Below are 22,895 nucleotides of genomic sequence, written 5' to 3' on the forward strand. Positions count from 1 at the left end.
TATATTAGATATAGATGCATCTTTACCAAAAGGTACTGAAAAGGAGAGAAAGGACCAAGAACAAAAAATCCCAGAAATTTATGTGGGAACCACAATTGCTCAGAAACCTTCCCAAGTTGATCCTTTTTATGTGACATTATTAGTCAACAATAGACTAATAAAAAATTGTATGATAGATTCTGGGGCTGCCGCAAATGTGATGCCATATGGGGTCATGAAGGAGCTAGGATTGTCAGTAAGTACCATATATGGGAAGTTCTACACTATGGATATAAGAGAAGTAACTATTGTGGGTAGAATAAAAGACATAGAGGTGAAAATAGAAGCATTCCTTGAGGCAACCTATAAGATGGATGTTATAGTAACTGACACTAAGCCCCATTATGGAATGCTTTTATCTAGACAGTGGGATGTAATAGTTGGAGGAGATATCCAGCTAGATCTCTCATAGGCAACCATCCCAGTGAATGGGAATGAGGTGAAATTATATAGAGAACCGTATTCCCTAGAGGGTATTGAGAAAATAGATCCTAACATGCTTAATTGCATGATTGATGTGGACCATACAACTTTATAATTGAACCAATCCAACCTCAGTTAAAAAATACAAACCCTATTATTAATGAATTAAAATCTCAACAGGAAGGCCTGTGGCAAATGTACTTTGATGGAGTGTGTTCTAAAGAAGGATCTAGAGTAGGAGTACTTTTTATTTCCCCATGAGGTACTACTTTTAAATACTCCTTTCTGTTGGCTTTTCAGTGCACAAACAATACACCTGAGTATGAGGCCTTATTATTGGGGTTGGAAATTACTAAGAAACATGGGATTCATTTGTTAAGAGTTTTTGGAGATTCAGAACTTGTGTTGTCTCAGATAAGATCAAAATATGCATCTAAGAATGACAGGTTAAAAAAGTATAAACATGTTGTTTGGGATGTGATTGAATACTTTGATGCATATTAAATTAACTAGATTGAAAGTTCAAAAAATATTATGTCCAACTTCTTAGCTAATTTTGCACTGAAAAATGATGATATAACATTAACTGGAGTATCAATAGTTGAGATCAAGGAGAAACCTGTTATTCTAGACAATGTGTATAACTGGTAGGTGTTTGAAAATGATGATGATATACTCAGGTTTGTACAATGCATTGATGACTATGAAGGTCAGAAAATCGACTGTAATGCATTGGTAGAAATAGTAGATAGGAAAGAAATAGTTTTTGGAAATGACATAGTTCAACTAGAAACTAATGAAATGCCCAAAGGACTAGTGGAACTAGAGGGTATGCTCAACTATAGTGATGGTCATTTATATTAGAAGTCATCTACTAAGTTGGAAGAAATGGAAGAGGTAAACTTAGGGATAGAGTCATCCCCCAAGTTGGTGTATATTGGGAAACATTTGTCTTCCCATATCAAGGCCAACCTCATTAATATGCTAAAAAAGTATAAACATGTTTTTGCTTGGACTTATGATGACCTAATGGCATATAGACAAGATTTATTTCAGCATGAAATACCTCTTCATCCTGATGCTAAGCCTTTTAGACAAAAGCAAAGACCTATCAACCCCCTCCTGGAAACCAAAATGAAGCAATAATTGACCAAGCTAAGAGAAGGGGGAATTATAAAGCCCGTAAGGCATTCATCATGGGTATCCAATCTAGTTCCTGTCAGGAAGAAGAATGGGGACATAAGGCTCTGTGTAGATTTCAGGAATTTGAATGTCACTTCTCTTAAGGACAATTACTCATCACCAAATATGGAAGCTATGCTTCAGAGGGTAACTAGGTGTGACCTATTAAGAATGATGGATGGTTTCTCCGAGTACAATCAGCTATTGGTAAAAGTGTCTGAGCAGTTCAAGACTATTTTTACTACCCCTTGGGGAACTTATGTTTATGTAAGGATGCCATTTGGTTTAAAGAATGTTGGGGCAACTTTTCATAGGGCTATGGATGTAGCCTTCAAATAATTTATTAACATTATAATGGTTGTCTACCAAGATGACCTTACATGCTTTTAAAAGAAGGTAGATGACCATTGTGGTCATCTGGAAAAAATATTCTGCAAGGCCTTGGAATTTGGTGTCTCTCTAAATCCCAAAAAATGTAAATCTACTCTAGCTGAAGGAAAGCTATTAGGACACATTATTTCCAAGGAAGGAGTCAAGATTGATCTTGAGAGAATTTAGGCTATTAAAAAGGTGCCTCAACCTAAGAATGTTAGAGGAATCCAGTCCTTCCTGGGTAAAGTGAATTTTGTCAAAAGATTTATAGCTAACTTTGTTGAGATTGCCAAGCCCATTGTTAAGCTACTGAAAAAGGATGCTAAATTTTCTTTGGGTGAGGAAGTAGCATAGGCCTTTGACAAGATTAAAAAGGCTATTCAGGAAGCCCCAATGTTAAAATCTCCTAATTATAGTAAGCCTTTTTCACTATTTTCCTTTGTTTCTTACCATACAATAGCAACAATCTTGCTTTAGTAGGATGATGAAGGTTATGAGCATCCAATTGCTTTTTATACTAAATCTTTGCAGGTTGCTAAGTTAAAATATGAGATTATGGAAAAATAGGCATATGCTCTGGTCGAGGCTATTAAAGCATTTATGCCTTATCTTGTGAATGCAAGAGTCATTGCCTATGTCCCACATGTAGTTGTCAAAGACATTTTATCCCAGTTTGAAGTTACTGGTAAAAGGTGTAGGTGGATAAATAGGATACAGGAGTTTGATCTTGAGATCAAAATCACAAAGTTAGTAAGAGGACTAGGCTTGGCCAAATTGATGACAGAGTCAAATCTTGCGAACATTGGCATCAACAATATTGAAACTGAAGATGTTATTGTCACTAGAATTGAAAGGCAACCATGGTATTCAGAGGTTGTGTATTTTTTGAAAAATGCAACATGTCCATAGGGAATGACCCACAACCAAAAGAGAACATTAAAGATGAAGTCATAGAAATATGTTCTCATTCAGGGAGACCTGTACTGGAGGAACAAAGATAGGGTGTTATTGATTTGTCTAGATGATTCCCAAGCTCAAAAGGTTCTGACAGAGATGCATAATGGAGTATGTGGAGGTCACTACTCAGCAAAGACAACTACCAACAAAATAATTAGGGCAGGATATTACTAGCCTACCTTGTTCAGGGATACTCACAAATATGTCCAAAAATGTTACCCTTGTCAGAAATTTTCTTCAAAATTGAAGTATGTAGGTGCTCTGCCACTCAACCTTGTTACAACTGAGGTCCATTTTTCTCAATGGGGCATTAACTTCATTGGAGAGATAACATAAAAATTAAGTTGAGGTCATAGGTGGATCTTGGTGGCCACATTACTTCACAAAATGGATTGAGGCCATACCCACCAAGCAAGCAACTAGTAAAGTTGTGGTTGATTTTTCAATAGATAATGTATTGACAAGGTTTGGTGGGCCTGTGAAGTTGATTATGGATAATGCCATGTGCTTCAAGTCTAAGGAATTTATAGAATTATGTGCAAGTTATAAAATTATCATGTCATATTACTCACTGTACCACCCACAAGGCAATGACCAGGCAGTATCAAGCAACAAAATCCTCATAAACATCATTAAGAAGATTCTTGAGCTGAATAAAAGGTCTTGGGATCAAAAGCTCAAGCTAGCTTTATGGGCAGACAAGGTTACTGTGAAGAAGGCCATTGGTACATCCCCATTTGAATTGGTGTATGGAGTATAGGATAGGTTACCTGTGAACAACCTCCTTCTTGTATACAAATTCTTGCAAGTTGAAGAATTGGAGGTGTCTGAACCTATGGAGGACATAATGATTCAATTGGTAGAGTTGGAAGAGATGAGAATTATGGCTCATAAGAAGAATCTGAAAAACTTAGTTGCAGTCAAAATACCTTTTTGACAAAAGAGCCACAACTAGAAAGTTTCAAATTGGTGACATGGTTCTTCAGTGGAATGATAGAGAACAAGATAAAGGCAAACATAAAATTTTTGAATCATTGTGGATAGGCCCTCTTATTATCTTTGAAGTTAATGGAAAAGACTCATATTTCCTACAAAAAATGAATGGTGAGCTACAGGAATTCCTAGTGCATGGACAATCCCTGAAGCACTACTTCTCATTACACATTTTGTCCATGCACAGTAGTTGTAAAAATTGTATATATTAGGTTTGCTTTGGTTAGGGCTTTTATTTGGTCTATGCCCCAGAGTTTTGCTAGGTTCTTGTGTTGATCTTGGGTCCACCCATCCCTAGTTAGAGCTATTGTTATCAATAATTTGGGTGGTATTGTAATATTCCTAACATCTTTGAAGGTTTCTGTAATTTTTCAATGTTCCAAGTCTGCAAGTCAATGGCTTCTAAGGGTTTTGGGTATAATAATTTTAAATCATAAAAAAAACCTTTATGTCTCTTGTCCTAAGGAAAGGTCTTTTTAATCATTACTTTTTTTTCCACTTAACCGAAAGGGTCTTTATGTCATTGAAAGGGGCCATTTAATTCTTAGGCTTAGGCAGGTTTCATTTCTATTAAGTTGGAGCACCTTATTTTTCCCTAAAGTCCTAAGTAAGACCTTTAATGTATGTATCGGGTTCTTAAAAGTCAGGCAGATCAAAGAGATCCAACGGCGGTCAGGAGACCATGATGGGAAGATGCAAGTCTTTTACCCATCGCGACTCAGTGACTAAATGCAGACAGATGGAGTATGGTGGGCCCCCTTCGCAAGGCCTAAGAGATTAAAGGGAATGTTAGATCTGAATGATCTAACGGTTGTCACTGAACCGTGAACGAGAGTTGCAAGTTCTTTGCTCTTTGTGGATCAGCAACTAAAGGAAAAAGCACACTAAAAGTCCCGTATGTTCATTGGAGCGGAAATTTTGAATTTCAAATGAATTTATTGCAAAGCATGTGGCTTGGTTAATGAGATTTAAAGTTGATTTGCCGCCAAGGTTTCTTCATAAAATCTTGTTTTTTGAGATTTTGACTGTAAAAGGCTTTCACGAAGGGTTTGCAGAGACAAAGTTTGAAGCTTCTGTGAGTTTTCTGGTGACAAGTAAGTTGTTTTGTGAATGTTATTTGCAATTTCTTCTCTTATGTGTTGACATTGTCTGGTTCTGGGAGATTCAAAGGGTTTTTTGAATCAAAAGGTTAAAATAAGATAAACCCTAAATTATCAAAATGATACCATGATGGGAGTTCAAAGGGAAAGTAGATTATCATGAAAGGGCTATCTGTGATGATTTTTTAGAATAGTTGGTTCAATCTATGAATAGTTCTACCAAGTAGAAAGAATTTGTGCCCAAATATCCTCACTTAAAACTTGGTGATGGTTTGTTTGACAAAGGATATTGGTTAAGAGATCCCCAGATAGGCATGTCTGGTTTAGGTCTGCTCAGGGTGGGGTTTAGTCAGTGAAATGCACCTGCTCCTACAAATAACATATGGCAATTAGATGTCAGGAAATTGGTGGTCCCTGGAGTTTTTATGGATGTTAACTTGTTAACCCAAAGTGCAAAGAATTATGACTCTGTTACCAGAATTATATGGAATGTAAGTGGAATCCCTTTGATTGAAGTTATAGTTGACGAGATTAGAAAGGTTTTCCAGTTAAATGAGTCTTCAAATTATCTAGAGCCAATTGATTTTGAAATTTTAAAGAAGGTCTATGATACTCAAAAAGACCATCTCAGAGGTAGACCAGTGAGGGAATTATTTGCAAAAGTAGATGGGCTAACATTAGTAGGGCCTAGTACAGTTGAAGCTTTCCTTATGAATTTTGTCACTTTGAGGGCTAAAGGAATATATTGGTCTCTATATCAGATTTTTGGAGAGGATAAAGAAAATGCTATACCAACTCATTATATGCTCATGATGGAACAAATTCTCAATCCATCTATAGTAATAGCTTATGACTTTGTACCTTATCTAGTAAATGTGATCCATGACGGTTTGATTGGGATTAATAATGCCAAGATGGATATACCTTTTGGCTGGTATTCTTTGTTAATGCACATGTTCTTGTTCAAGGGTGTAGATTATTTTGCAAAGGGTATGGACTAACTGAGAGTCAAAGATGGTGAAGACATGCCAATGCAGTTATGGAGTGCATATATATCCTCAGATAGAGAAGATGCCAGCCACTTAAAGTTTGATAGATGTTTTACATCAAGATTAAGAATTCTCTTGTGTCAAGAGAACCCCAGGATCCCAAAGGTTCTTCTCTAATTTATCAAACCCAAAGAATTTGTAGAAGATATCAAAATTGTGCACAATTGGGGTGATATAATTTTGTATCCTGGTTCTATTATTTTTAGAGTGTATGGCTTTACGGGAACTCCATATTTGCTCCCTTATGAGGTCCCATAAAAAGTAAGTATTTGTGAGATCATAAGGTGGATTGGGAGTCTGCAGAAAGCAGAATTGACAAATAAGGGAAGAGGAACAATTTTTCCAACCATTACCATGCCACACCAATTTGTGATTACTAAAGGGGGTTGGTTGCATTTTGATGAGTTCTTCAAGCCCTATAGATTGGCAACAATAGTTGCAAGATTTAATAAGGAATGAGTTTAATCTGGTGGACCAAGAGGTGAAGAAAGAAAAATGGTTTGTATATAGGAAAACTCTTAACTTTGTCTAGTATTTTGATAAAATTTATGATCCATTGATGAGATTTCATCCATTTGGGGAAAGAATGAGTTTTTAATAGAATGTTTTGAGGACACCATGCAAACCTTAAATGAGAAAAAAGATCTAGTGATAAAGGCAGACCCTAAAAAGGCCAAACTCACCTTGAAAAAACCTATTTTTGCTAAGATCATTCCTCCTAGTGAATATGTAATGCATAAGAAATCAGTCTATAATGTGGTGATGCCAAGGAAGGATGACCCTTCTACATCAAAGTGAAAAAGGCCAATGGAGGATGTTCTTGACTCCCAGACTTCCCCAAAGAGGCAAAGAGTGGAGGAAGAGGCACAACCAAGTGAAGCTATGTATTCACCTTCCTAATCCCCATTACCTATAGGTGATGAGAAGTTTGTAGCTGAGCAACTAATGCAATTAGGAAGCTTAGGACGCATTTATTTTACTTATGGAGAATTGCAGGAGGGAATGTCAGAGGAGTCAACAGGTGCTAAAACGGATCTAATTGTTGAGGAATTTGCTAGGAGAGAATTGGATCCTATTATAAAATAGGTTTGTGATGAGTTTTTGGCTGATGACAATTTTGTGATGTCAGGAGCCTTTTTGCAATTTGTTTGGAGAAAGAATATGGATAAATTTAAGGAGAGATGTGATAAAAGAAAAGTTGAACAACTAAATAGAGATCCATCTGCTATTGAAGTAGAAATTAAATAGGAAATGCTAAAATAATTTGAGTTGATTAACCCAGAGGAGGGGAGAAAATTAATTGAAAGTGTTGTAGCGCGGATTCTCTGAGAGTGGGATATAGCAGATATTCTAGTTTTTGATGCAGTAAGAAAAAAAACTAAGCCCTTGGAGGGGATTACCTATAGTAATGACCATGCAGCTCTTGTAATGCGGTCATTAAAAAGAGAAGAGAATAGAAAAGGGGGTGAATCCTCAAGGTGTGATTACTAAGGGGGGATGATAGTGAACAGGGTTAAAGATACAAGTGTAAGAGAAGTTGTTGGTATGACTTTAGAGTCTGCTAAGTTTGGTATGGTGGTGGCCGAGAAGGAGGCAAAGGAAAAGGCTAATCTTCAGGCAATGTTAGACATATTTCTCAAGGCTTATAATGATGCAAAGCTTGAAATCACTTCTAAGGACAAAACAATTGCAGAATTGAAAGGTAGATTGGAAGGACAACAACAAAAGGGTGAGTCCTCTCAATTGATGATTGCCTCTTCTCCTCCCGGGCCCCCTCCTTCCAGTCCTATCATTGAATTTCCTCCTTCCCCCATGACTTCTGGCTTTCAGTCAACAGACAATACTCAAGATGAAATTGAAAAGTTAAAGTAGGCTCAGTCAATATTGGCAAAGAAGTATGAAGAAAAAGTCAGAGACACTATTTTGAAATTTGCTGATACTGTTCAAGTAGCAATTGTATATTTGAACATGAAAAGAATAATGAATCTCTTGGGTTCTTTGAAGGAGGAAAAGGCTACTTTGGAGCCACTCTTAGATAAGTGGACTGCAAGAGAAGTAGACTTAGAGTTAGTATATTCATTATCTCAAGAAGAAGTAGATGTTGATAATGCAATTAAGTCTACTTATGAATTTGTTAAAGACTTATCGAGTTTTGCAGCCGAAAGAATAGACATTGAAAGAAAGGCAGGTTTATTCCGACAAGAATATACCAAGGAAAAGTCTGAATTGTTTCCTGGAGGTTTCTTAAGTGAAAAAAAGATGAAAGCCAAGGAAGTGTGGATTGAGGAGCTAAGTCACAAGCTGTCTCAAAGGATAAATAATATCATAAATATGGATAATACCTTTTTTTTTATTCAAACTATTGAGGAAACTGAAAAGGCAAAATAATATTTTGGCTTTTTAGAAAATGAAGTTAAATAATTAAGGATGAAATGGAAAAGTTTGAATAAACAAAAGCTTAAGATTATCAACTTTCCTTGTCCTAATGATGAGATGTTCAAAGAGTGGGAAAGAAAGTACATTTTGAAAGAGACAAGTGAACAAGAAGGTCCCACTGATGCTTCGACATGTGATAGATCATTGGCATCCTGAAGCAGTTTTCTTTTGTAATAGATTTTGGGTAATTGGAACCTCAAAGAGTTCAAAATATCTTAAGATAGAGGTGCCACGTGTCAGGAACCTGCCCTTTTTGCTATTTTCCAACTGGATGACAAATCAGTTATAGAAGTACGCATTCCAAAAGTAGCTATGCTTCTCCCTCAAGTGCAGTCTTGTAATTAGTGTAACTTTTGGAGGGAATAGTTGTCAGGATAGGAATTTTCTTCTAGGGAAGTCCAAAGCTTGTTGCATCCAAAGTTCTATAAAAGGATACCAGGACTACCTAGAAAGAGATCACAAAAATTTTGTAGCGAAGCTCTGGCAAAATATATGCAGACATTGTTTTCAGCATTTTGAATCATTCTTATATCTCTATAATCTTTGACGAGGGAAAACTATACAATCAGAAATATTTCAAGATCAGATCTAAGTTGTCTTTATGTTTGCATGTGTTGGTATTTTGGTATGGTTTTGTCATTGATGACAACACCTGCTAACACACCTACTTTGGAGATCCAACAACATTCACTGGCAATCAGTAAACTGTTCAACAATCACCATTATATGGTTAATCGATAGGATATAATGTTCACTGATACATGCAATAACATGGAAGACACTTGGTAATGTCGAAGACATCATGTGGACACTTTTCCTTGAAGTAATATCATTGGTATATTCTTATTTGCATATTTTCTTTTATCGGCAAATAGGTCCAGGTTATCTAGGGTTACACCGGCAGGTTTATCTTTTCCAGATCAACATGGCACGCTATGGAGATGATTTATTATTGTTGTAAATGCATTAAGCCAACATGTTCAATCGGTTATTGCATCAGATATTGTATTATTTGTAAAATGTTTTATTGTAATATCTTGTAGAGCCAACCTACTAAAATTGGTCCTAGGGTATGGTATAAATGTAAGATCTTATTTGTAAGATCGTGTGGAATACAAAAAAGAATTGTAAGAAGGTATATGCGAGATTAAGTAGAGGTATACACGAAGACATCATTTGAAGGTGAAGCTAGGTTTTTATGGAAGCATATCAGCATTACACTGGTACTGAATCCAGCATATGAAGATGCTATTTTGTGTAGTACATTCTCATTGGATTTAACCATCCATCTGTAGTCAGTGTGACTCCCATTTGTGTTTGAGCAGTGAGCTCTAGGCTGTTGGCCTTTCTGCATGTGCAGACCCCTCTTGTACACTTACTATCTATAGTAGTATCATCTGATTGTGGGTAAGGTTTCCCACCATGGTTTTTCCCCTTACAGGGTTTCCACGTACAAATATTTGTGTCATGTGTTGTGGTTGACTTTGTGCTGATGTTTCATGCATTAGTTCTTACCGGTACAACATTTCCTGTTAACACTGTTTACCGGCACAATTAACTGTCTTACCGGTATTAAGCAATAAGTTGGTTAATAAGATTTTGGTTTGAATTTATTAGACAACTGAGTCACCCCCCCCCCCTCAGTTGTCCCCAGGACCTATAGCATGTTGGTTTTCATTTTTAATTAGATAATCAAGGATTGTTTAATTAGATGATTTGCAAGTCAATTAATGAGAATGTTTTAAGTCTTTTCCTCAAGGAGGAAAATTAAATATACTTAATTCATCTTCATTGATATCAATATATTCACATGAATTTGATGAGTAGGTCTAGTACAGATTGGAAGTCTATGTATATCAGGCATATATAGATTTAATACATAAAAAATGGTGGTATGTATATGAATTTTGTTGTTAGATTATAGTTTGGTTTTTGATGACTCTGATGCCCAGATAAGGCACTGGTTTGAATTGCTGGTATTTGTGACATCTTTGTGGTCCCATATAATCAAAGCAAATGTTTCATTCATGTTTGGTTTCACTAAATTGAAGGAGTTTGCAAAAATTTGCACTGGTTTTGTGTAAACCATCTACTAGGTTGTGAGAAAGTAGTCACAATTAGGTTTACCCGCCTAAGATTTGTAAGGCTTGAAGTGTAGGAGGTTTTATCCTTGTAAACCTCATTAATGTTGTGTTGTTTCCTATTCTTGTTGTTCTCTTCTTGTGTAATCAAAGGCATAATTTGTGAAGAGAAAAGAAATTATTCAGAAATCGAGACCACTACGGGGCATATGTAGTATCTTCCTAAATTTTGCCTACCCCTAAGGCATCTACCTCAGTTACCGGATGAGCTACCTTCCAATGCAGAAGCAACCTCTTCTGTCGGATAAGTAACTGATGCAATTCCATCTAATGATTGTTTTTCAGTCTTCCTAACCCATCTTTGAGTATGATCTTGCCGGATTTCACTAACCTTCTCTTTCCCTTTCTCATTTGATCCTCCATTACCAACCGATGGATTTCTGCTTCTACAGAATTTAACAATATATCCAACCTCATTACACACATAACATGTAACATTGTTCCTTTCAATTTCTTTGCTAAAACCGATCAAATTGCTTGACCTGCACTGATTAGCCATATGTCCAAACTTTCCACATGCATAGCATTTAAAATTCATTTTGCAATCATCTTTCTTATGACCATACTTATTGCATTTAGAACATTTACCAGGAGCAGAATCAAGGTTCTGATTTGCTCTGTTTCTACATTGTCTAGCCATGTGACTAAATCTATTACAAACAAAACATCTACCATTAAATTTATAAGCATTAAATTTCCTTGTCGGTGCCTTGTGATTTTGATCTTCATTAGCAGTACCGAAACTTTGTCCTTTCTCAAATCCAAGTCCATTGGAATCTCCAATCCGCATTTGTCTCTTCAACAACTCATTTAGTTGTGGTGAGATAATCTTGATCTTTTCTTTATACTCACTTGCACTAGTTAGATATTCTCTCAGAATTATTATTTGTCTCTCAAGATCTTGTTCATTACTCTGGGATTGTACTAAATCAATTCTCAAAATATCATTCTCATGAACCAACCTACCAGATTCTTCAAGTTTGTTTTTTAGGGATACCGCAAGATTTTCTTTCTTTTTCTTTCGGTCCTCAATCTCCTTAGAAATTCTCATAGTTATAGTTTGCATTTCATTTCTCAAAACCATGTTCTCCTAGCTCAATTTATGACATTGTTCCTTAAGTACATATGTCTCTTCATCATCCTAACTTTGCAAAAGTTCCTTCCTCCTAGCTTGAACAAATGATAGCATTTCTTGTAGGACAAGAATGAATTCCTCTTGTAGCTTTAAATTCTTCAACCTTTCAGCATCATAATCTTCAAGTTCCATCTCAAGTTGTTTCTCTAAACCCATGTCCATGGATTCCAGATTCAGGATCTTCCTCAAGCTGTTAAACTTCCTCTGAGGCACAAGGCTTTGATACCAATTGTTGGAATCCAATAACACTAAGAGGGGGAGTGAATTAGTGTTATACCAGATGAATTAGTTTTAGCCTTATTAAAACATGCATACACCAACCAATATACCAGTACATACAGATTTGAAAGAAGTAAAGCAACCAATAATCCAATCACATAAATGAGAATCATAACACACATAATTATACGTGGAAAACCTCAAAGAGGAAAAACAATAGTGGGATTTGTGACCCACAATATCAATCCACTGGCCATATGAAAAGATATTACAAAATATAAGGGGCCTGCACTTGTAGTAAGGCTTACAGCCTAGAGCACACCGCTCAATCACAAATGGAGCCTCACTAACTACACATAAATATAGACTACAATTTGGAGAAGTGTTGAACTGCTAAGATAGCATCTTCTATGCCAGAATATAGTTCTGGTTTAAGCTTTGTTTGTTATGGTCTAAAACCCTAAACCCTTTACTGAAATAACCCTTACATAAATATCCTCACATACATAATCTCTCTGATATATTTCACATTCTATCACATTCACATATCCATCACCACATCTATATCAAAATGATCTAATCCAACTGACCTATATATCCTATACAACTTATCATGCCTTATGTTGGCTTACAAAGATAATTACAATATAAAATTACATGGTTAGATAACATAAATGCATTAATATGAAAAACAATTGCCAATGATAGATCTAAGAGATGTCAGCCTCCAATATCAATAACCATATTCTAAACCATGTCGGCTTGCATTGCCGATAACCAAAGAAATCATTTTCTCGTGTCAGTGCCGGTGTAGTGTTTATGAAGTGCCTGTCGGTACACAACTAAACCAAAACATGAAGCCAAAAAAAAATACCATGTTACCATTAATGACAACATAATAAAACCAACCAATTGAGTTTCAATTTCCAACATTTATTCCATTTCCACTCCTCTCCTAGATGGATCAATAGGAATCAGAAAAGCCCTTACTCATCAGGGATGAAAAATCAAGCTTTGAAAAGAAAAATTTAAAATTCAAAAATAAAGAGAAGTCCTTTAGTCCAAATCAAAATCAAAAGCTATTGGACTCTACAAAAATCAAAGTCAAGGATAAAAATCCTATGAAAGAAAAAGATCAAGCGATGATCTCCCTTAATATCAAAATAACTGGGGGAAAAAGTTCTACAATTTTAAGTCAAAAAGCATAATTGTTGATCCTAAGTATCCATCATGCCATCCTACTTTCACTTATTTTTGTAATCATAAGCCTTCATAACTCATCCACCTATTTCACACATCCTTTCCCTTTTGGTGATACATCATTGACCTTTAATGGAACTTCCTTGAAGGAATTTGTTATCAGGAATGCCCAAACTTCTTTAGGTGACACGAATACGGACCTAGGTAGTTCACACACTAGTAATTCTACCTTAGTTCCATTATCAAGGAAGATAGTAATTTGAGCTACATATCATTGAGTCAAGGAAAAATGCAGTTAAAATCATAAGATAAAGCCTCACACATTCAAGGTGGGTGACTTAGTTCTCAAGGAGAATCCTAGAAATCAGCAAGATAGAGAGAAGTAGGGCAAATTCAAACCAAATTGGTTTGGTCCTTATGTCATCACAATAGTCTATGGGGCAGGTGCATATCAGCTTTCGATACTAGAGGGAGAACCTTTGGAGGATCCTATCAACAACATGCACCTTTACAGGTTTTACACATAGCTCTTTGGAATATCCTAATTCAAAAATACATACATACATATATATATATATCAAAAAAAAAAAGAAAAAAAAGTAAGAGAAATAAATTCTTTCAATGGTGAAAACCACTTAGGTGGTGCCCTGGGAAAGTACCATGGTGAAAACTAGGTTACTGGTTCCATGTGTAGAGACACTACTCATCCCTCCTTCAGGATTCAATCTGACCCTTTCACTCCGCACACACTCACAACCTATTCATCCATAATAAACTTACCTATTCCCATCATGGCTTGTTATTGATCTTCCCAAGAATGGTTAGCCATTCATAATAATCCTTCCTTCCCCCCCTTTTTCCATCCATAATAAATCACATCCTATCTGTGGATAAGGAAAATCCTAAGTCTATTGATGGGTGTTGAACTGAGAGAATCACACGTTCTAAGGAGTATAGTTTCTTCCATCTTTCTTCAGTCTATCTACACAAAATCCAAAATAAAGAAGCACTTGCATCACAGATCTGCAATAAATGATGCAAAGCCCTACCCACACACCTAAGGAAAAGACCAAACAAGGTTAGACTTTTGACCCCTCAAATGACCACAAGGGTCCTACAAGGAAGGAATCCACACCGTGGATAAGTCTACTCACAAATTCACTAGACTTGGGCCTACTCAAGATGAGAAAATGCCTAAATACCTACCCTACACCATACCATGACCCCCTTCTCCTAAGGGCTTTGGAATTGGTTCATTTATGGCCATTAGAGACTGGTCCAAGTATTGGTTTTGGGATCAGACTCCAATTCATTACACCTCCTTTAGAAACCTACCCCTTAGGATTGTAGCCCCATCTGGTGATAAAATGGATCTTAACTCCAAAATGTTACACCTATCCCCAAAATGGTTTCCTCATATCTGCAATTTCAAGGTCTGAACCCTTGAGAGGCTAAGAGACCTAATAGGGGCAATTAGGCCTATTTTACAAAGAAACTACCAATCAATGAACTCCAACTAGAAAAATAACTCTATGGGCATTTGGAGGATGGTGGGTAACCTCCAATTCTAGGGTTGCATACCTAGGATCCACCGTTATGATGTTTTATGATGGTTGTCCTAAATCTTGTCCTAGGTAGTCACATAGAGATGCCTAACTAATTTTTCTTCTTTCTCCACACAACCAAGTCTTCCCTACAAAAACCCATGAAAACTCTAAATTATAGAGGCCTATCCTACATCCCACCAAAAGAAGAGTCTTCTAGTGGATTAGAATGCAAGATAAGGCCATTTTTATCCAAAACCGTCTCCAAACCCTCACTTTTCGAGTTACAGTCAGGAAAATGGAGGGTTCTCTCCACTCATAAACAATTAGAACCTCAAACCACCACCAAAAAAAATCTACTTCAACCCTCTATCTAATCCATGAATGGTGTTCTTCAATCCAGTCCGTACAGGCACGTGCAATCAATGCAAAGACAAAAATGTTGTGAAAACTTCAGTATTTTTGTGTTCAATTGCTTCACAACACAACATCAGAAACCTTGGTAATCATGTCCACAAGGTTTATACAACTCTCCAATAGTTTCCAACCTAATTTGGAGGAGGTTGGAGCCATTGAAAGGCTTCCCCAACCATATTTCAAAAAGTTGCACTTTTACACTCAAAAGTTGCATTTTCCAAAAGTGGCAATTTTGCAATTTTGCACAAAATGTTGTCACACTTGCTAAGGTTGGGATCCACACACTTGGATCAACCAAAAACTCCTAAAACATTTCAAAAACCTATCAAACACAAAACTAAACCATCTACTACCCCTATTGACCACATTGTCCCAATTGGCTTATCAGATTGTGTAATTGGTGACATGGGCTTACATGGTGAGGTTTATTGAATACATGAAACAAACTTGCATAAACACAAGACACACTAAAACACTACAATGATCCTATTATTCATCCTTAGAGCCATGATTGGAATGTTGATGAGGTGCCCCTACACCATACTCCTTGGGAGAAGAGATTTGAATCCTACTTGAGATTAGAGTTTGTAAGTCTGCACCATGGTTGGAAATTTGTTCATCTATCATCCAAACTACCTCAAAGTCTGGTTTGTCCTGCCAAGCCACCAAGTAGTCAATGTACTCCTTGTTCCCTGTCTTCTTTGTGACTCTAGTGCCTAACACTTTTCTCAACTTAGGTGATTCATGCCTTGGAATGCCATTATCTATTGCAACCTGCATTGGTTCCTCAACTTCATTGTTACTACCTTTGAAAGGTGTAAGATCGCACACATTAAAAATGGGTGATAATCCAAGATCAGGAGGAAGTTGGATTTCATAGGTATTTTTTCCACATTTCTTCAATATATGACATGGTCCAATATTCCTCTGCATGAGTGATAGGGAGATTACTAGGCAAGTGCTCAAAAGGCCAATTTTGGTCAAGAAGTTACAATAGGAAACAAAAGTATTGTTTATGTATGCTCCTTATGTTTGCAAATATCAAGTTCAGTTAAAATAGTCAGGTCTCTCTACAAGTCTTCACCAACAACCTCCTTTTTTGGTGAAAGCTCACACCTTTGCTCAAACTTACTCCAACTCCTCACTTCACACATCTACACATTTATCAACCCCTAACTTACTGGACATTCAACTTATTGTTTTCAGTGTGCATTAGGCAGTTCCAACATGGTCATGTGGAGGCAACAAGGTTTTACTCAAGATTTGACAGCCAACTTAGTTTAAGGCTCATAGCTCTTAGCTTACCCAACTCACCAATCAAAGGTCAAAACCCCCAAATGAGATTACACACTGGCCAAGGTATCAAATACACTTGCTTCACTATTTTAGAGTGATCACACAAAGTTCCATAAGTCCCAAAATCCTCCTCGCAATTAGGCTCATACTTTTTGACAAAAACTGTCAAAAAGGGCTACTAGCCCGTGGAGGGGTAATTGCCACTTTTTTGCTTATTCTACTCAATGATGGTTAAAACCTCCCACAAGCTTGTCTTAGATGATGATTTAGAGGTCTAGGCTGAAATATTTTTCAGGTTTTAGGCTCCATTAACCAATTTTAGTGACTATCCACAAATTTGGGCTTAAAAGTAGGGTTTTGGAGGGTTTTGAAGTGTAACCACTGGGTTTGCATTCTTGTTCACCACTACAAGTACCTATATCTTCAGAGGACCTTTGTGATGTCTCAAAAATGTGTCCCCTATCTCTACCATACCCACATTATGCCAAACACTTGGCAAACAACTGAGAAAGGATGTAAAATACCATTGTCACTGTTAAAACACTGCCCTTTTACCAGTCAACTGCTGCTACATATTTGGACCTGCATAACAAGGGGATTGAACTAGAAATATACCTCAATGAGGTCTACAAAAGAATAATGAAATTTCCTATTACATAGCCTTCATAGTTATAAGTCTTGGATTATGCTTTGAAGCATTCCCTGAGCATTTTGGCAAACACAATTCACAGAAATAGTGAACTCACTGTTTTGATTACAAACTGAGAATGTTTAATATGGATAAGCTTCTCTAACAAACCAAGATGATTCTCAACACCCTTGGTTTTATTTCTAGACCTATCCCTCATACATTTCTTCACTCCAAATTTCTTTTGGGTGCAAATTTTGAGTTTTTGATCATGCTACTAGCCAAGTAATCAATACTTGCCTAGTCTTCAACTCAAACCCATCCTCCACACACAATTTTGGCACAAAATAAAGCATATGTACACTATATACATGTGTACCAACTTGACTAAATCCATTTTGTGGGATCCCAGACCTAGATTAGTCAAGTTGTTGCATTTTGTAACCTCAAACCCTTGATAGGGCAGAGAACACACAAAAGTGAAATAATTTTGTACAATCAAATTGCCAAAGGAAATTAGAACAAAAATCACTTAGAGAGAATTGTACAACTATTATGCACACTTTCCAAAGGTAGAGTATGGACTAGAAAAGCTACAGTACGAACTGTTACTCCAAGGAAGGAAAAAACAATGTTAAAAGCCAAAATTTCATGATTTCTATTAGGAATCTCTTGCTCATACAATCAACATTCCTTTCCAAGGAAAAGGGATGCCTTTTATAGTTTTTGCAGTTGGTTATCAAGCCCCAGTATGGACATGAGGTTTCCACAACTTCATTTTGCAAGAAAAAGTTAAAAAAGTGACAACTTTGACAATTTTACAAGCCCAAATGACAACATTTCTTGCTCCAAAAGACATTTTGGACAACATAGCCTCATAAAATATTCTAAACACCTTATACATACTTAAAAACACTTATTAAACATGTTTCAGTGCTTTGGAATGCATTAGAAGATCTTTTTTGCAATTTTGCAGATTTTTACCAAAATTGTCAACTCAAACCCTGAAAGGCAATACTTGACCTCTTGAGCCCAAAATGAGAGAAAAACCACTAGAAAAGACATGCAACAACCTAAAAAAACATTAAAAACATTTCACAAGACATTACAAACATGAAATCATAAATTACTCAAAAATGAGAGTTTTGCTCAACTAGGTGCTCCTGCACCATACTCCCCCCAAAACAAAGAAGTCATGTGACTCCTTGAGGAAGAAAAGAAGAAAGGATGCCAAAATTTTGAAAGTTAATTTCAGGTATCCATGTGGCCTCTGACATAGGCTTATCCTTCCATTTGATTAGATGCTCCATATAGGTGTGATGCCTTGTCTTTTTGAGAATCTTGGAGTCTAGAACCTGTTCTGCTTGGGGAATAGAAAGAGAAGGGAGAGATAGATCACAAAGGGATTGTGCAACATCTGAAACTCTTTGAATCTCCTTAGGTGGCTTCCCTTTGAAATCAATCAAATCTACAACATTAAAAATGAGAGACAAAGAACCATCAGTAGGCAAATCAACTTTGTAAGCATTCAACCCATACTTAGCCAAGATTTTGCAAGGGCCTATTCTCCTCATCTGAAGTTTTCTTGGAGCACCCTTTTGTAGCCTTTCCTTGTTCAAATTAACTATCACATAATCTCCTATGGAAAACTGAACATCTCTCTTTGTAGCATCCACTCTTGCCTTGACCTTTTAGGAGGTATCTTAGAGAGCTTTTCTCACTTGCTCATGAACCTCCTTCATGGATTGAGCCATGTCATCTATTGTTCCACTCTTAGACTGAAAGTTAGTGATATCCCTCAACTCCATTATACCCCTTGAATGAATACCATAAACAACTTCAAAAGGAATTTTATTTGTAGACCAGTTAACACTATCATTGTAGGCATATTTTGCTAGATGAATGAGCTGATCCCAACTCTGCCCATATTCCTTTGTCAAGCACCTAAGCATGTTTCCAAGAGACTTGTTCACAACTTTGGTTTGGCCATCAGTTTGTGGATGATAAGTTGAACCAAAAGAGAGATTAGTACCCAGTCTCCTCCACAATGTCTTCTAGAAATGACCAAGAAACTTAACATCCCTATCTAAAACAATGCTAGTAGGCAAACCACGTATTCTAACAACTTCTTTGAAAAATAAGTAAACAATATGACTTGCATCATGTGTTGTTTTAAAAGGAATAAAATGAGCCATTTTGCTAAATATGTCAACTACTACAAAGATGCTATCAAATCCTGCTTGAGTTCTAGGTAATCCTACCACAAAATCCATACTAATGCAATCCCAAGGCCTATGTGGAATGGGAAGAGGCTGATATAAACCAGCATTGGAGGAATTACCTTTTGCCTTTTGACATACCAAACATTGCTCAACATACCTCCTGATGTCTCTTTGCATCTTACGCCAATAATAGAACCTTTGAACCAACTCTAAGGTCTTGTTGAGACCGAAATGTCCACTTAAACAACCATTGTGCTTCTCCGGAATGAGGTTCTCTCTCATAGAACCCTTTGGAACACATAATTGTCCACCCTTAAATAAAAAACCATCCTACAAAGTGAAATCAACATATTCACCATGGAAATTATTCTCAAAATCTTGACAAACTTTATAAGCTTCAACAAAATCATCATCAGTAAGATACATATCCTTAAAACTATCAATACCAATGCTCTGAACTTGAATCTCATGAATAGTTAGCAACCTTCTACTCAAAGCATCTGCTACTTTATTCAATTGTCCATTCTTATGCTTAAGAGTAAAAGTGTAAGCTTGCAAGTACTCTACCCATTTAACATGCCTATGATTCAGTTTATCTTGTGAGTTCAAGAAACTTAGTGCCTGATTATCTATGTATACAACAAACTCTTTAGGAAGAAGATAGTGTCTCCATTTCCTAAGTGCCTATACTAATGCATAAAGTTCTAAATCATAGGAAGAGCACTTTTTCTTGGCATCATTCAACTTCTCACTAAGGAATGCAACTGGTCTATTTTCCTGACTTAAAACAACTCTACAACAATATTACTAGCATCACATTCAATAGTAAAAAGCTTATCAAAACTAGGTAAAATGAGCACTGGTTGAGTAGCTACTTTAGTTTTCAATAATTCAAACCCCTTATTGGCTGCATCTGTCCACTGAAACTTTACCTTTACACCCCCTTTGATGGTGTCTAACATTGGAGCACAAATCTCACTGAATCCCCTGATGAATTTTCTCTAAAATTGTGCCAAACCATGGAAACTTTTGACATCACTAGTTGTCTTAGGAGTTGGCCAACTAGTTATTGCTGCAACTTTAGATTGATCCATTTTCAGATTGCCTCCTAATACAACAAAACCAAGATGGACCAATTCTTGCTTCATAAAATCACATTTTTTTAGATTAATGGTTAGCTGTTCATCAGATAACTTTCTCAAAACAATAGCTGAATGCTTCAAATGCTCTTCCTTAGTTTTACTGAAGATAAGAATATCATCTAAATATACAACAACAAAATTTCCAATGAAATCATGTAAAACTTCATTCATGAGTCTCATGAATCTGTTGGGAGCATTAGAGAGTCCAAATGGCATGACAAGCCACTCATAGAGACCCTCATTCATTTTGAAAGTTGTCTTCCATTCATCACCCTCTTTGATTCTTATCTGATGGTAACCACTCTTCAAGTCAGTCTTACTTAAATACTATGCTCCCCCCAAACAATCCATCAAATCCTCTATTCTGGGTATGGAAAATCTGTATATGATGGTGACCTTGTTTATGGCTCTAGAATCTATACAAAGTCTCCATGTTCCACCCTTCTTAGGTGCCAACACTGTAGGTACTGCACAAGGACTAATGCTTTTCCTAATTAGCCCTTGGTCTAAGAGTTCTTGTATTTGTCTTGCTACCTCTTCATTTTGTTCAGGGGTCATCTTATAGGCTGCCTTATTTGGTAAAGAGGCTCCAGGTATGAAATCAATCTGATGCCTAATGGCTCTAGGAGGTGGTAAGGCTGCAGGTGTACCATCACTAATTATTTCTTTGAATTTATCAAGGATTTGTTGCACCTCATATGGTATCTCAACTTTCTTTTCTAACTATTCTCCTTGGGTTTCACTATGAGTGCAAATCCCACTCCTTCACCTTCTTCTAGTGTTTTTATGAATTCTTTCTCATTCACTAACAAGATGTTAGGCACTTTGTTGCTTCTCTCTCCTTCTTCATTGAGGGATTCAATCTGATAAGTTACTCCATCTTTCTGAAATGAGTAAGAGTTTATTTCCCCATCATGTTGTGCTTTTTGGTCAAACTACCATGGTCTACCCAACAGTAGGTGGGAAGCATCCATAGGAAGGATGTCACATAGGATCCTATCTGTATATCCACCTATGTGGAAATCTACCCAGGCTTGCTCATTTACTAACACATGTTGTCCCTTATTTAACCATGTGACCTTGTATGGCTCCTTGTGTTGTATCCTAGGTAGTTTCAATTTACTTACTGCTTCCTCTGATATGATGTTATCTATGGATCTTGAATCCATGATCACATTACACACCTTTCTCATGATTTTACACTTAATCCTGAACAATGCTCTTCTTTGTGAGACCCCTGTACTATGTGGCTTATTCATTAGCACTCTCTTGATCATTAAACTCTCACCATCTTCTGAAGCTAGGTTCCATGCTGAAGTTCTGGTATTCCCTCCATATTCCTGAACATAATTTACCCTCTTTTCACCACCATAGGATGAACTAGGCTTCTCTGGGCATCTATAGGCAGGGTGGCCCAACTTTTGACAGTTATAGCACTTCATGGTTGAGAAGTAGGACACTCGCCATGGTCCATTAGATCTACCCCTACTCGGGTTGCTTGATCCCCTACCCCTATAGTTGGGTTTGCTCTGAGAATCCCCACTTTTCTCTATAAGTTTAGACTCTCCCTGGGATCATTGATCTATGTTCCTTCCCCCAAAACTACCTCTATGGCCTCTACCATCTCTTCCCATACCTCTTCGTCTGTTGTTTTGTTCTTTCTTTCTCCTACCTTTCTCTTCCACCTTAAGTGCTAGTTGATAACACTTGTGTACTGTTTGTGGGCATAACAAGCTCATCTCTTCCTGGATGTTCCACCTCAACCCATTCAAGTACCTTGCCACTTTTATGCTCTCATCCTCTACTACTCTGGATCTCATGCACATTTTTTCAAACTCCTCAGTGTAGCTACTGACATCTAGGTCTTTTTGTCTCAAATTTTGTCTTTTCTTGTGAAGTTGTATTTCATAGTCTTCAGGAAGGTAGGTTTCTTTTATTTTGGCTACCATTGTTTTCCAAGTGGCTATTGGTTTCTTACCTTCTTTCACCCTTTCCTCTTGGATGAACTTCCACCAAGTTAAGGGTTCCCCTCTCAACCTTGATTTTTCTACCTTAACCTTCTATGCTTTGGTTACTCCATCACATTCAAAATGGTTTTCTAGTCCTTCAATCAACTCTATAATAGCATCTGGATCCATCTTTCCACTGAAAAGAGACACTTCCTCTAAGGTTTTTCCACTCATAGCCCTCAAAGCTTTCAAGAATGGTTCTTTCTCAATAACAGGGCTAGGTATCGGAACCTCATCTTCTATGGCCACAATTTTACCCTGATCTCCAACCTTATAATGCACTTCTTCAGTCTTGACTTCTACTTCAGCTAGTTTCATTGCTAGTTGATCCAATATTTCTCTGAGTGCCCTATTTTCCTCTTCTTGGTCTTCAACCTTCTTGGCTAACGCA

The 22,895-nt window shown here is 36.9% G+C and overlaps 1 pseudogene; it reads left to right on the forward strand.

Annotated features, from left to right (window-relative positions):
- The first annotated feature begins 8,095 nt into the window (after positions 1-8,095).
- LOC131036482 (ATP synthase subunit beta, chloroplastic-like) overlaps positions 8,096-22,895 on the forward strand; it is an 85,086-nt pseudogene continuing 70,286 nt past the window's right edge.

This window comes from Cryptomeria japonica, chromosome 5 (assembly GCF_030272615.1).
Source record: "Cryptomeria japonica chromosome 5, Sugi_1.0, whole genome shotgun sequence".
Taxonomy (NCBI): Eukaryota; Viridiplantae; Streptophyta; class Pinopsida; order Cupressales; family Cupressaceae; genus Cryptomeria; species Cryptomeria japonica.